The sequence below is a fragment of the Taudactylus pleione genome, unplaced genomic scaffold, assembly GCF_031769625.1.
Source record: "Taudactylus pleione unplaced genomic scaffold, aTauple2 ptg000202l, whole genome shotgun sequence".
Lineage (NCBI taxonomy): Eukaryota > Metazoa > Chordata > Amphibia > Anura > Myobatrachidae > Taudactylus > Taudactylus pleione.
In genome coordinates, this window is record NW_028284604.1 from 12327047 (window position 1) to 12343802 (window position 16756).

Sequence of the window (16756 nt, forward strand, 5' to 3'; positions counted from 1 at the left end):
TCCAGTGTGTTTCTTGCAGTACAGCCACGTCTGGTTTAAGCCTCTGTAAATGTTGTAAAACTTTCCGACGTTTAAGCGGTGTATTTATTCTCTCTACGTTCCAGGTGAGGAATTTTATACGCTCCTTATAGCTAACAGATGCAGAAGACGGATCTGGGTTATTAGCCAATACCCTTTTTTCTGAAGATGCCTAATTGCTGCCTGATACACAGAGCAGCACCCCCTATCCCAGCGAGTAGGGGCACCACAACTAAAACAAACGCGCAGTCTCTCAACTCCAATAATATTGCAATGAACAAAGATTGTATATATCAGAAAAATGCAGTTCCACCATTTTGTAAACTTTTAAGAACCAAAACAAAAGGCCTCTGTGGCCAATAATTACCAACATATCTGTTCCAGATTTGAAAAATAGAAAATAAAAAAAGGGAAGAAATAGCAGGATCATAACAAAAAAAGGGATATGAACATAGTAAGGAGAAAATTTTCTACCAATAAGATTTTATAAGAAAATCGGAATCAAGTGACGATGCACTAAGTGCACTAAGGCACATTGAAAACAATAGCATGTTAATGTTTAACATTAGCAGGATAATAAACATGTAAAAGGCATAATACTTGCGTATCAATTAACTGATCAGTGTCCGTCCTCAGGCAGGGTATTATGTGACTTTGAAAGTGAGGTAACAGATGTCTTTGCCGGAGACACTGAGTCAAAGAAGTATTGCTTGCCATCATGATGAATCCGAAGTTTTGCAGGATAGAGGAGAGCAAATCGAATTCCATCATCAAAAAGCAGCTTGCATATCGGGGAGAATTCTCTTCGCTTCATAGCCACCTGATAGGAGAAGTCTTGGAACAGAAGTAACTTGTCCCCTTGATAAAATAAACCTTGAGATTTCCGATAGGCTTCCATCATTCTGACTTTATCCATGTAGTTAAGAAACTTTAAAATAACGGGTCTGGGCCTGCGTCTGTCAGCCTGGCGATCCGGGCCTACTCGGTGTGCATGTTCCACCGACACGGGACCTGAGGTAGGGTTATAGCCCAATTCTTGAGGAAGCCAAGTGGAAACCAAGTCCATTAGGTCTCTTTGCTTGATAGATTCAGGGAGGCCAATCAGGCGTAGATTATTTCTTCTGTTTCGATTCTCAAGATCTTCCAGTTTTACTTGTATGGCCGCAATGGAAACTTCCTGAGTATCAATTAACGATTTGGCTGTAGTGAGATCACCTTCAAGGTTGCTCTGCCTCATCAAACCGCGCACTATGCTCTCGGAGTTGAACCACAGCGGAGTCAATTGTTTCCTTCAAACCAGCCAATTTTTTATCCAGCAGTGGTGAAAGTAGATCAGAAACTTCCTGCACCTTGGCCACTGATGCAGCACTATATTTAGAGGGGTCACACACTCCGTCCAGGACATCGTCTCCAGCCGGAGAAGGAGGAGGACTGGGGGCAACAGAAGTCATGGCTCTGGTCTCTCTGTTGTTATGTGAACCACACCTACCTCCATTCTGTAATTTAGTTGCATATTTATCCACATATTTATCAATGTGTAAATCCTGAACAGCCAAGTCAGTGCAGGGGACTTAATATACTTGGTAATACAGGCACTATGTAATCCTGGCCAGCAGGGGGTGTAAATATAGACAACTGCAGCACCAAAATTAATCTGTTGATTCCAGGTCTTTTATTTTTAAAGACCTTCTTCAAACATGCAGGTCAGCTCTGGGGAGTCACTGAACCAATCTGGTGTGATGCTAGGCAAAGGAGATTTGCAGGGGAGGCAGATGTGATGCCCGGCCGATTCCAAGATGGCGGCCGCGGGCAATGGTGCGATGATATGCACCTGAATTCCGGCTATGTTTAAGCGTTGGGGAGCCGGGGAATGATCCCTCTTGCCCACCAGTATCTCCGGTGACCGCGGGTGTGCGTGCGGTTCACTGTCCCCGGCGCTAGCGGTGGTCAGACAGCGCCATTTGTAGAGGGGAGCGAGAGCTCTGTAAAAGTGTGGCCATCAACAAGGTCCGCCCACCGGAAGTCCCCCCATGAGATGTTTCTTGTGTGACACCTTGAGACACCTTTTTATAGGCCATCAGTTGGAACTGAACCAGCTTATATTAATTTGCACTGACAAGGGGCAGGATTGCTTTCTAATTACTGATAGATTTCAGCTGGTGTCTTGGCTTTCCATGCTTTTTTGCACCTCCCTTTCTTGATGTATGTTCAATACTTTTTCCCTGTGTCATTACACATAACTTAATTTATGGACATCTATGGTTTGTTTTCTTTGCATGTGTGGATTACATGGATTGTTGCTGACATTTGGTGAAAATTTCATTACAATAGCCCCATTACAAATATATTTACTGAGAAAAATGTTTGTGTTCAATACTTATTTTACCCCCTGTATATATAAAGATATATATATATATATATATATATATATATATGCAATGAACAGCGGCACTCACAGGACTTGCAAAGAAGACTCCAGACTCCCAAGGTCAAGTTCAACGTTTCAGTCAAACGACTTTTATCAAGAACCATAGAACAATGAAAAGGTACATACCTATATACCAGCATACATCCCATAGTGACAAAACGTGTAACCTGCCCAGCGACTCCCGCCGGATGAAATGACGTCATAAAAGCGGGACCCGCCTCCTCTTGATGATGCGGCCATCAGACGCATTGTTGCCATAGTGACGCTCCACAACAACGGAGCTCACTACGTGCAGGCGTCAGGCCGATCATGTGACCAGTAAGGTCCGTTTACTGTGTGTCAGACGGGGGTGGTAACAGAGAACATAGCGCATGCAGTGAACGGTAACTAAGGAAACCAATGTAAACAGCGCTGCGAACAAAAACAGCACAATTAAATGTAATGAAATAAACAAACTGCACGCTCCCCTATATGTTGAAGCGGGTACCTGGGCAGGCTATAAACATATGTGAAAAACGAAGTGGTGTTAACATGACAATAGGTGCTCATGAACAATAGAGGTGACAATAAAAATATGAAATAGTGAACATAGTAATCACAATAAAGCGGCCATAAACCTGTGCACACATAATTACATATACATAAACTGAAAAAAAACTATAAACTCTGGAAACACCGGGTAAGGATGACAAAGAGATCTGAAATCCATGTACTGTGGAAAGTAATCTACTGACTAAGTAAATCTAGGTGGGTTATGCTTATGCAAAACACAAGGCTCAGTAAGTCTAAATGCAAAAAACAAAGAGGAGTTAGAAGTGACCGCTGAAAACATGAGTTCATCGAATGAACACCATGTTAAAAATGCTTACAATATACATTGTGGATCTCCCAATGTCAAGGTTTTACTAATATGCCCCTTATAAGATATCAAGGAGCAATAGTGAATCAAAATACTTCAGGTCTTATGAAAAGAATGAATGTCCATACCACACCAGTGGTAGCTAATCAACCTGTGAAGAGAATATATAATTAATCCCTCCAAACAAAATAATCAAGTAAAGGAATCTGTATTCGATATGAAAAAGGAGAAGACAGAAAAAAGAACAACCTGAGTAAAGAGACAGAAAATATACAATGGATGGAACAGATGTGAGACGACTAAGGATCTCAGTATGTTACAGCACCAGGTATTCCATGGAGGTCTCCCATCCAAGTACTAATCTGGCCTACACTGCTTAGCTTCCAAGATCTGACGTTATAAGGCGTATCCAGTGTAGTATGACTGTAACAAAAATGTATACAATCCAAATTATTAAGTCATTGATCACTCTGAACCTACCACCTCAGATCATAGGGAAATGAGAAAAGAACAAACCAGAAGATGAATAAACAAAGAAAAGAGTGAGGAATTGGAAAAAAACAAAACAGATTGTAAGACCATCAAAGAAAGAACATGGGATAATGGGTAATAAATGCCCAGTAAGTAGTTGCAGGGTCAATAGACTCTGACAAATAATGAATGTGGTCTCATTTTCAAAAGAAACATGAGAAAGATAATTGTTCATTGAGTCCATGAGGAGATACAGTGTTCATCTTATGGATCCAAAACACCTCACGTTGTAGAAGTTTCTTTTCACGGTCACCTCCCCTTTTGTTGGGTGGAATATGGTCGATGAATTTGTATACCAAACTCGATAAAGGATGTCTTGAGTTCTTAAAATGGCGGGCCACCGGCTGGTCGATTTCTTTACCTTCAAGGGCCTGTCTTATGGCAGATCTGTGTTGAGCCATTCTGGTTTTGGCTGTGCATGTAGTTTTTCCAATGTAGACCAGACTGCAAGGACATCGGATCATATATATAATGTATTTGGAGGAACATGTTAAAACATGATTTATTGGTATGCGTTTCCCTGAGTGAGGATGTGCGACATCCGGACCTGTCTCTAAAAAACTGCAAGTGGTACAACCCGTGCATCGGTAACATCCGGGTTTTTTAGCCAGAAAATGCTGTTCACTTTTGCGCGGACCATAATTTACATCATTATGGACTAGCCAATCTTTCAGGTTCCTACCCCGTTTATATCCAAGCATAATTCTGGAATTCCTCAGTGGTTTAATAGAGTCATCAGTGTTGATGATGGGCCAAAGGCGTTTTGAAGTAGAATTGATGAATTTGCTGGCGATGTTATGTTGGTTAATGAATAACATGGTGTTCGTATTTTTCGATGTGGAAACATTAAGTACAGAAGTCTGTTTATTTCGTTCAATAGCTCTCTGTTTGGCTAAATGAAGATCTTTCTGTTTGTATCCACGTTGTATGAATTTTACAATCATGTTATCAATTTCTTTGTCTGCAAGCTGTTGATCACTTGTGATTCTGAGTGCTCTTAGGAATTGTGAATATGGAAGACTCCTTTTGAGTGAAGTAGGGTGATGGCTTTGTGCATGCAATAAAGTATTGCTATCTGTAGGTTTGTGATAGACGGATGTACTAAATTGAGAACCTGACCACACAATGTTGATATCCAAGTAGTGCACATTGCTGGAACTTTGTTCAAATGTGAACGTGATGTGGTTATGCATGGAGTTTATATGAGTCATGGCATTAATAAAATCTGTTTCAGTTCCTGACCATAGGACCATAATGTCGTCGATGTAACGGATGTAAAACACCAAAGAACACCAAAGATTTGTTGAACTCAGGATTATTCAAAAAAAGTTCCTTCTCTACAGAAAACATGTATACATTGGCCAAAGATGGAGCTACATGCGAGCCCATAGCGCAGCCTTTCTTCTGCAAGAAAAATTTGTTGTCAAATAAAAAATAATTGTTGTTCAAAGTCTGTTTCAAAAGACATATGTAGAAATCAATGTTTGGTCCATGATAATCCTGATGTGACTTCAAAAAAGATTCCATGCAATCACAACCATCTTGTTGTGGAATGCTTGTGTATAACGAATTTACGTCTATAGTACATAGAAGTAAATCATGTGGAAGATCGTTTAAATTGCGAAGTTTTTCCAATAGTGAATTAGAATCTTTTAAGTATATATACGTGTGTGTGTGTGAGTGTGTGTGTGTGTATATATATATATATATATATATATATATAGATATATATATGCATAAAAAATAGAGTGTATACATACATGTAATGGGTTTGAAATGCAGGCGGTTCAAATCCCGACAGCGGCTGCCTGACAGGATGAAAATCCCGAAAGAGGCAGATAAGTATGCTAACCTCCCCTGTCCCCCACCCCCTAACAATCCCTTAGTGGTGCCTAACCCTAACCTCCCTGGAGTGCCTAACCCTCCCCCCAAGGGGTGCCTAACTCTAACCACCCCCCAAAAAATCCTAAAGCTAACCCCGCTAACTGCCCTAAACCTAACTTCCACTCACCCCCCCTCCCCCGCTGCTAACAGGACGGAAACCCCGGGCTTACCTCGTTCGGTCCTGCTTCGTCCTGGATGCCGGCATCGTGATTATGATAGGTGTCGGTATTTCGACGCCTATCATAAATCCCTAGCCAGCATTCTGCTGTTGAGATTGTGACCGGCGGCCATCGGTCACATAACTACATCCCATATATACACTACACTCACACTGCCTGATCACTGTGACCAGCAGTGATTGAGGGCAGAGCGGAGCCGCAGCTCCTGGGAGATGTTGGGCTGCTTGGCCACTGTGGCAAGCAGTGATCAGGTTAAATTGAGGGTGGAGCTGCTGGTGCAGAGGGGCCGGAAGGTTTCTCTTAAATTGGGGGCTGCTGGAACATTAACTTCCAGCAGCGCCCAGTAAGTGTTTCTGACTGGTTGCATCAGATGTAACCACATCAGGGAATGCCAAGCTTGGTGTGGTTGCATCTGATGTGACCACGCCAGGCAAGTGGTTACAAATGTTTAATTGGTTAGTAGTTAAACTTTTAATAATGAAAAAGAAATAAAGCATTTTTTTCTTTTTTTAAATGGAGAAAAATCCATAATGGCTTACCTGGAGGTCGCTCCTTCGTTCCGTCTTGTCTTTTCTGATCGGAAATCGGCAGCCATTGGGTGAGGGGGCAGAGGCACACATGGATAAAGGGGTCAGATGCACAGATGGGCAGAGGCGCATAGGGGACAGGGGTATACATAGAGTGGGGACAGAGGCACAGATATGAAGGAAGACAGAGGCAAAAGTATTGTAATGGGGCAAACACACAGGTATTGGTAATGGGCAGTGAAAGATGGGAAAGGGCAGAAGCACATATAAGGAGGGGGCAAAGTCAGAAATATGGTAGTCTGGGAAAGGCACAGATATTGGTAGGCAGCACATATATAAGGAAGGGGCAGAGGAAAGATAGTAAAGAGCACAGCAACATAGAAGGAGAGGGCAGAAGCACAGATATGGGGAGGGGGACAATGGTGGGAATGGTAAAGAGGACGATGGGACAGGAGAGAGGGCTGGGGCACCTCTGTGTATGGCAGCACTGTCTCACCCACATTGCCATCTTCTGTGCAGTGTATGCACACTATGCCTGGCCAATGGGAGCAGGAGAGGAGGGCTGGGGGCGGGGCATCTGTAGTGGCAGACAGAAGAAGGGAAGCAAAGCTTATCTGGTGGGAGACCTGAGAAGAGCGACATGCATGTGAGAGGGCGGCTAAATGCTCCTTGCTTCCAGTTATCTGGCAGGTAAAAATGATCCCTGTGGGAGAGGGGGGTCGCAGCGTGCGGTTGGGGGCGTGCCCTCGGACGGCCACTGGCAAGCTGCTTCCGTACCAGGAAAATTTTTTCCTGTCTACATAAGTACAGCAGATGATGATGGGCCTATTTTAATGGGCAGCCTGGAGCTGAAGCTCCACCCACCCCATTTAATCTGGCCCTGGGGTTAGAGGGAGAGTACTGTATTTTGATATGAGATTTGAGATCTATGAGGGGTGATGGTTTTGAGAGCTTTGTTGTTAAAGGAGGGTAATTTAAATTGTTGAATGCAGGGATTCACTGTTGGGAGTTGCAAAGTGATGTTTGTAGCTTAAAGCGGAATCTCCAATAAGTCCTCACTGTCCTGTCTTCATTCAACAGCCTGAAGTGGGTCAGGTCAGCATATTCTTGTGGGGCAATACTCTGAAATTCTGTTGGTTCAACTTAAGGTGCCTTCAAAATGTCTTCCAAATAATGCAGCCCAACTATGGGCCTGATTCAGAGGTGGATACAGCTGCATCCACTCTATTGTCTGTTGCTGGAATCACGGAAGCGATATTTTGCAAACGTTTTTCAGCCTTCTCCTTATGTACTAGCGTGCATCTGAATGTGTAAGCCTTGAGATGCCCACTTTCAGCACCTGCGCACGCTCTAACACCACTGGTGGTTTTCGACACGCCACCATTGATGCACCATCGCGTGCACTTTCATCAGTTGCACTATACCAGGTGTAATATCTACATCTAAGCGGGTTCTCTGTGGAAGCAGCTATGTGACTGGGAACACAGCTACTTTCACTGACACCCCCATCACAGGCCCATGAGTCATATTTTACGCGTTCACTTCAGGCCAATGCCTAGGAACAGCCATCATTTTGCCTCTGGGTTTCTGATACCATCAGCCCCGTACGCAAAAGCATATTGGTACTGTATGTACACTCTGTGTAACACATATTGTGAACATCGGCATTGCTTGTTTGCATGCACCCCTGAATCTAATATGCTAAATTATTTTTATGGTACGGTCATTGAAGATGCTCTAAAAGCATTTCACTGAGTAGATGTAAGAATGTAATAGGTTCCCAGTTTCCAAAAAACCCAACAACCTGGTGTTTCCTTATGTAAGAAAAGCCACTACATTAAATCCTGCTGCAAAATCACCAAAACATTAGTTTTGCAAACTCAGAAGAAACTATTAAATTCCCCAAGTTTTCAGGTCACACAAAGCTGATTATGTCTCCTTGGATAATTTATGAACCATCTCAGTACAGGCTTGGAGATCTCTTGTTGCAGTAGGCACAGCTGACCATTTTCCTCTCTACCTTATTTTTTGGTTGGGTAGATTAGGTGCTATTAAAATTAAACTTCTCCCTAGACTAATGTCTCTTTCGTATGGTGCATAAACAATCATGTTATCAAGCTGCCCAGTTTACACTGATAACTAATTCTGAACTTTATCCTGTTTGATGTCATGGATGGAAATCAAACACAAGATACAAGGAATATTGCACCTCCTTTCTTTGTTTTGGCTCTTGCCCTCTGATTGGCATATGCAGACTGGGACTTGGCATACCTCCGATATATATGAGCCCTTACAACAAAAGTCTCTTTTAAATAAATACGTTACTATAAAAACACAGAATTTGACGGCAGATGAGAAAGACTTGGCCCATCTAGTCTACTCCTTTTTTTACCCTTATGGTAACCTCAACCTTACTGATCCTTATGCCCATCCCACGCATGTTTAAATTGCTCTACTACCACTGATGGGACATTATTCTACTTATCTACTATCCTTTCTGTAAAGTAATCTTTCCTCAAATTTCCTTTGAACCTACCTCCCTCCAGTCTCAGTGCATGTCCTCGTGTTCTAATACTTCTCTTCCTTTGAAGAATGTTTCCCTCCTGCACCTTGTTAAAGCCCTTGATGTTTTTGAAAGCCACCAGATATGAAATGATTGTGACTAAATGTCTAGATTATTTTCTTACCTATAAAGTTACTGCTGCTTCATCCTATCATTAGTCCTGAATTGGCTCATGACTGAGAACAATGTTCACATAACCTCATCTAGCAATTCTTCTCTTATTTTGCCTATTGTCTCCAATTGATCTTTTACTCCAGAACTTGTCTGACATGCCAAGTAGTGTTTTGCTGGACATTCTCTGGCCATTAAGTCCAACACTCCAAAATGGTAAACTTTTCATATTTTGTGGTAAACTGCTCCCACCAAAATTGAGATACTTTGCCTCCCAACATCTGCAATATTTTAATATCTTTAAAACTCGACTGTTTAAAAGGAGACTGCTAAAAAACACAATATATATATTTTATTTTCCCTGAAATTTGGCATGCAGCACCGAACGAAAGCCATGCCAAATTTAAGCTTTTGAGTTGTAGCCCCTTAAACATCATGCCCCCCCTCTCCGGAATTCTTACGATTCAGCCTTAATATAAGGGTACAACTGTGCCCTTATAATATAATTATTATTACTTTTATACAGATACAGCAGTGGCAAAGCCCTTGTTCAATTACAACAGTGATTTTCAACCTTTTTCAACTCATGGCACACTAGACAAAGTTTTAAAACTGCCAAGGCACACCATTATATAATAACCGATATCAACATATATTTAATTTATGTTGATATTTCTTATTATTTCTGTTCAAATTAGTAGAAATATAACACAATCACAATGGCCCCGTCATGATGACCCCCAGTGAAAAAAAACACAATAAAAGTGGCCCCCGCAGAAGAAAAAAATCACAATGGCCCCATAGAGAAAAAACAAAAAAACACAATGGGCCAAATGTAATAGGGTGAGAGTTTAGAAAAGTGAGAGTTTCTGACACTTTTTAAACTTTACCAATGTAATAGAGTCCAAAAACAAAGTAACAGAGCGAACTTGCATGTTTTTTTAGACTTAAAAAACTCTCACGATTTAAAATCTCATTCGGATATTTTCCCTTTTTGAAGATAAAACTCAACCAATGTGAGAGTTTACTGCTAAACTCTCACATTTTCTAAACTCTCACCCTATTACATTTGGCCCAATGTGTCCCCCACAGAACAAATCCAATAACAATGGCCCCCACAAAAACAAAACAGCAGTGGCTCCTACAGCAGAAATACAATGGCCCCCCCATAGAATAAAAAACAAAAAACACAATAAAAGCGGCCCCCAAAGAATAAGCACAATCACAGTGGCCCCCACAGTACCTTTTAGTAGCAGAGAGTTCACACCTCTCATAAGGGAATCGGTATGAATTACCGCTGGTCCCCTGGCCGGCGGTTCGACAGATGAGGAAATCCCGATCGTCCCAAAGGTAAGTATAAACTAACCTATTCTACCCCCTAACCCTCCTTTAGGGAGCCTAACCCTAACCCCCCCCCTGTGCCTAACTCTAAACCCCCTCTAAGTGCCTAAACCTAACCCCCCCTTCCCCGCCGCCTAAACCTAAGTCCCCCGGGTGGGTGTCTAACCCTCCCTCCCCCTAGCCTACCCCTAACCTCCTGGGGGGTGTGCCTCACCCCAAATCCCCCCGGGAGCCCTAACCCTCCCCCCTTGCGGCTGTCCGCTGCGGCGCCTGGCATCCGCTCGATCGGGATGCCGGGCGCCGCTCTCCCGGCGTCGGTAAAATGACAGCCGTCTAGATTTAGACGCCCGTCATTCGTCCCTTGTCAGGATTAAATTGTCTGGAAGCAGGCGGTTGGCATTCCGTCCGCCAGCATCCTAAACGTACACCCTCATAAGCACACCTACTAATTCGATGGGAGCCTTTAGAAGTCCCCTTTTGCTGTACTATAAGGGAGAGCAGTTAAAATGATTTATAGGTGGTACCTGCCTCCAGGGCAGTTACATAAAATATTTCCTGCTATCACTGATCCCTGTTTATTACAAAGATCCTGTTACTTTTTATCATGTTTTGTGGCTTAGCTCTGAGGTGCTCACTTTTTGAATACATACTAGTTGAATTTTATGTCTATTAATATTCTTATGCTAATTAATTTGTGTCTTGGCTGTTCTGATTACTGTTTGCATGTGAGACATTCGTACTTACATCTTGAAATGAAAATTGTCTTTTTTATGGCAATTATTTTTTTCATTTTCATGTTAGATGTGTTATAAATGTACACTTATTTGCATACTATTTGTACCACTTGAACTGCACTAGCAAGCATCATCATAATATAGAGACAAGTACATAATTATTAAATATAATTATTCCTATTAGGTAGATAGAGCTAAATGTTCTGTGAAAATCTATTTGAGCACAATTCACTTTGTAAAAAAAGATAAGCATAGCTGTATTTATTTAAGCTCTTTTTGAAACCACTTTTTTATATAGTCTATTTTTAAATAGCATGTTTTAAACTGGTTTGTAGAGTGGTTCAAACCTTAGTAGCAACCATAGATGCAGGTTTAACAGTTCTGTTATGTGCGATGGAAGAGCGACCTAGATGATGTGTTTATTAAATATTTCTCCACGGAATACAATTTACCAGCAACACCAAGAAGCACACATAAGTGTTTGGAGGAAACTACTTGTGTTTATCAGTCTTATAATCCAAAATACTGTAGACATAGTGCAACAACTATAGAGCTGAATGGTGTTGTACACTAGATTACACAGTAATCAGATGGATTCCACTATAGGGACAGGAAACTGGGATATCCAGCAGTAATGCTGTAACTAAGACGTAGTGGGATGAATCTGACAAGGAGAGAGAAACTAGATACGGCTCTGCATATAAGACTTAGCACCAGATCATACTTGCCTACTTTTGCATTCTCCCGGAGAGGAGATGCAAATGACCACTTTAAAGGTGTGGCCGGGTTATTTTCATCATTAGGCAAAATGCCATGAATTGTGGGTTTGTGAGGAGGGGGCTGGACTAAAGGGCACGATTCACATAATTTTAGCCCTGCCACTTCCTTACGGAGCCACGATTTCCATTATTATCTACTCATCCTGCCCGAAAAATCTCACCTTCCGGGAGAGTTTATAAGTATGCACCAAATGTATTTTCAAATATTATACTTGGCACCAGATTGTTACAAGTCGCAGTCACGACTTGTCTCCCTTCTAGCAATGTTGTTCCTGTTTCTTCAGTTGCTAGGCGACCTGGACGTCCCTGGACATCATGTGTTCTTCGCAGCACAACTTGATTGGTTTCTTCCCATATTTCTACACGCTGGCCCTTTGCCGCCTCGCCGACTATAGCGTTCCTTGTGGATCTCTCGGCTCAGCTGCATGGTCAGCATTCCGGTCTTTCTCCTTTTCCTGGTATCCAGTGATATCGGCTTCCAGGCCGCACCGTCAGCTCCCAAGCTGCTTCCGGCTCTCAGAGCCGCATCTCACCACCAACTCTCCGGCCACACCACTGGCTCAAGGCCGCATCTCACCACCGGCTCTCCAGCCACATTACTGGCTCTCAAAGCCGCATCGTACCACCGGCTTTTCAGCCACACCACCGGCTCTCAAAGCCGCATCTCACCACCACCTCTGCAGCCAAATTACTGGCTCTAAGCCGCATCTCGCCACCCGCTCTTTTAAGATGTATCACTGGCCTCTGAGCCACTGCACCACTTCTTCTAATTGTACTACCAGCTTTGGCCGCATCATCGGCTATCAAAGCCACACCATCGGCTCTCATAGCCGCACCCTCAGCTTCTTAGCCAAACTACTGACTTCTCTCCCAGTTTCCAGCATCTTCCGTAATTCTCTTGGTTCCGAAGGTTACCAGTGTAAACCTCTACTACTTTGAGTAATAAGTCCAGGTGGCCACTTAAGTAGCGGTGAACATCTTCCAGGTCTAAGGAAACAGTGGGTGGCTGTTAGTGGCGGAAGACCTCGCTAGCCTGGGTTCTAGGGGTTTACACGGAACACGCTAGGAATCCGTAACACAGTTATGATTTTCATATTAGACGTTGCACCAGATATGTCTCTAAAATTTAGGCTTGGTCCCAAATATGGCTCTTTAAACTACATTTGTTAGTAGATATGGCCCAACTTTGTATAATTGGCATCAGGCATGGTTCAACACAATATCATACCTCCCAACTGTACCGCAAACGAGACTGTCCCGCTATCCCAACCGTGAGCCACAAGCTGCTGAGATAGAATAGATGCCATGAGCATGCGCACACCATCTATTCACTAGCATAGGAAGAGCCTGGGGGCTGTCCAGCATTTTTGTATTTACGCCTCCACAGTGACGTAAACACGGGTGCAGCAAGGCTCCGCCCCTTTCCCAGTGGCTCTTCCCCTTTTACATCAAGTCCCACCCCCTTTTTGGACGTACACACCTGCAGCGCGCAAGATGTCCCACATGATGACACGTAAAAGTTGGGAGGTATGCATTATACTTGGGTACAAGACAGGGCCGAAACTAGGATTGCTGTCAACCAGGGCAAGGCAGTAATTTGGCACCCCCCCCAGTAAGGTTACACCAGGGTCCCCCCCCAAGCAGCACATTAAGGTGTTATCAGGGTCCCCCCCAGCAGCACAGTAAGGTGACACTGGGTTGCTCCCCAGCAGCACAGTAACAGTAAGGAAAATGACCTTATTACCTGATGCTGCCAGACACAGCAATGTCCTCCCTTTGCTGCTGCTGGCTACTAGCCCCGCTCACTCAACCGTCACTTAGTGAAACGCACAATGCGGGAACACAAGGAAGGCAGGGGGTGGGGGCAGAGAGAAGGCAGGTAGCATGAAAAGAGTTAGGACTCAGGAGGGAAGCAGGGGGTGGTAACATAGGATGGGACTCAGAAGGAAGGAGGGAGAGCAGAGGACAGGGATCTGAAGGAAGGCAGAGGACAGTGATTGGGTGGAAGGCAGTGAACGATACTTTGGTGGAACGCAGAATGCTTGGACAGAGGGAATGAACGATGCGGGGAGGCAAAGGGGCTGGGCTCTGAAGGAAGGCAGTGGATGAGGCTTGGGAGGAAGGCAGGGGTCGGAGACATAGAACGTGGCTTGGGAAGAAGGAACTGACAGATGGCCAGTCTGTTCCGGTCTCTGACAATCTCCTTGGCGAGCCCTCAAATCCAGCACCCAGGGCACGTCCCCCCCACCCCACCCCTAAATGCGGCCCTGTAGAAGATGAGGCTTAGCTGTGCATGTACCTGGCATCAGTTAGGATTCGGCTTATGTAGGCTCCTAACATTTGGACAAAGCTGGATACAGTTCATGATACCAGTTCATTCTGTAGTTACCTCCTACACCTGCACTACTAGTTATTTACTGATCTACTGATGTTATATAAATAAGTGTTAATAGAATAAATAAGTACTGATGTGTACAGTGTTGCTTTTAAAAAGTGAACTTGCTCATTAAGATCATACATGCAAGTTTCCTTCAGTGTCTCTAAGTGATCATTGCCATGTATTTCTTGACTCAGAGCTTAGTCTGTAAACCTTATTTATTTATTAACATTTATTTATAGAACACCAGCACACTCTGCAACACTTTCTGGTTCAGTAATAATTAGACAGATGACGGTTACACTTTCTGAAAGGGCAGGTATTCTCTCATATGTCCAGCAAGCTATGGGTCAGTGAATATATAGCAAGGATGTCCCCTACAGATACTGAAGGAAACTGGCAGGTAAGATCTGCAGCAATAAGTTCACTTATTTTTTAATAACTAACAAGTCAGGTAAAATGTATTGTAGCAGAACATAGATAGAATGTGTCATATACCAATATAATATGAGTAATGTTCCAGCATGAAGTAAACATATTGAACCAAGTCTTAACTTTTATCAAAACACCACACTTATCACCATCGGTGTCTATAATTTAACTTTTTTAATGCATAATTGCACATAATTTCTTGCATTATAACTTTTTTAGTGGAGAGGATGTAGATATGACTCTGCAGACTTTGGCTTATTAAATTTGGAGCTTGCTGGACAGATTTAGTAAACTATGCTCATGCTGTATGTACCTCCATTTATGTCACTGGGGTTTTGTTGGTTCGGATCGAGACCTTTAGGGCTAGCTATAAATGCAGAAGAGTAAAGCTAGATATCCTGATAATCAGAGCCGTAACGTGTGTTCCTGGTGCATGCCACGCCCCCTCCGTGTGATGTCATGCGGAGGGACGGGGCCAAGATGCAATAGGTGAAATCTGGAACAGACTGAAGATACACTGCAGTCTGGTGCCGGAAGGGCGACTGAGCTGGCTATAGGATTGCTGGACTTAGATGCTGTAGCATAGCAAAGGCAGGCTGCTGCTGGTGTTAAAACTGAGAGATGTATGAAGCAGTGAAGAGAGTGGAGAAGTGTGCCAGTGGAGAAGTTGCCCATGGCAACCAATCCGCTTTGAGGTTGCATTTATCAAGTACTTTCTATAAAATAATAGGTAGGAGTTGATTGGTTGCCATGGGTAACTTCTCCACTCTTTTCACTGCTTCATACATCTACCCCACAGTACTATGCACAATGGAATCACGCTGCAGGTGGTGTTGGAACTGAAGGCCTGATTCAGACCCGCTCGCGAGCGCTGAGTGCTCGCAAGCGGGTCGATGTTGGCCAAGTGCACATGACGGAGCCGGCTGCATCGTGCGCATGCGGGAGACCCTAATAACGATGGCCAAGCTGTCGCTATGGGTCTCGCACCAAAGGGGGTGTGTTGTCGATGGTGATTGACAGCACTCCTCCTTTGGTGGGCATGCCGGGGACGTGGCTGCCCAGACGGAGATGTTCCCATGGGAACGCCTACCGTCTGGGGCCGGCCCCACTGACATCACTAGTGATGTCAGTGGGAGTGCTTTTGGCTCTGATAGAGCCAAAAGCACTCCAGGGCTTGCAGCAGACGAGACCCTACACAAGGGTCTCGTCGCAAGCCCGATGGTCGCGATGGTCTTGACCATCGCGACCATCATTTTGGCCGCTCGCTATAGCTGGCTCGCCAGGAGGCCGCTCTTAACTTCAGAGGGACGGCCCTGATTCAGAGCGAGCACTCTGTCAGAGCGTCCGGCTCTGAATCAGGGCCTGAGTGCTATGCACAATAAAAGAAGGCTGCAATGAGATATGCTGTGAAGCAGTACTGGAGCAGGTATTCTGGATAGCACTGAACTGAATGCTGAGAATCAATGTTGGTACTGGAATTCTGTATAGAATTGAGGCTGAATGCTGTGAAGTAAATACTGGAGCAGGTGTGCCTGAACACAATGAGGCAAAATGTTTATGATGCAAATACTGGAGACTGATGACTGGAACAGATGCGGGTTGCAAATGAAACCAAGAGCCAGGGTACTGATGTGTAATGAGAGTTGTTTTGGCAATGAGTAGTCAGCAGTTCCTGGTTTAAATAGTGCAGTAAGTGCTGACAGGCTGGTCCGAACATGTGACTGCAGTAGCTGGAAGCTGGTTGGCAGAGTGGGTCATGTGATCATATTCAAGAAGGCGGCGCCCCTGGTCCAGTATGGCGGGAACCGCCAAGAGTGGGATGCCACCACTTATACAGAACATTGACCACATGCTTTAGGAATACCACAGATGACAATAAGGTGACACCGCTGGCCTTGGTAACGGGCACCCAGACTCCTATGTGTGACACATCCATCATCTGTCATCCTAATTATTTTCTAAACTGGAAAGTGTTGCTGATTATGTTGGTGTG

At 43.9% G+C, this 16756-nt stretch overlaps 1 protein-coding gene and 1 pseudogene across 2 annotated transcripts in view; one reads left to right on the top strand and one right to left on the bottom strand.

The window, feature by feature from the left end:
- The window catches only part of COMMD10 (COMM domain containing 10), a 440901-nt gene that overhangs the window by 262272 nt on the left and 161873 nt on the right, over nucleotides 1-16756 (top strand). The gene's annotated exons all lie outside the window — the stretch shown is intronic.
- On the bottom strand, nucleotides 3619-3736 carry LOC148518135 (5S ribosomal RNA; annotated as a pseudogene).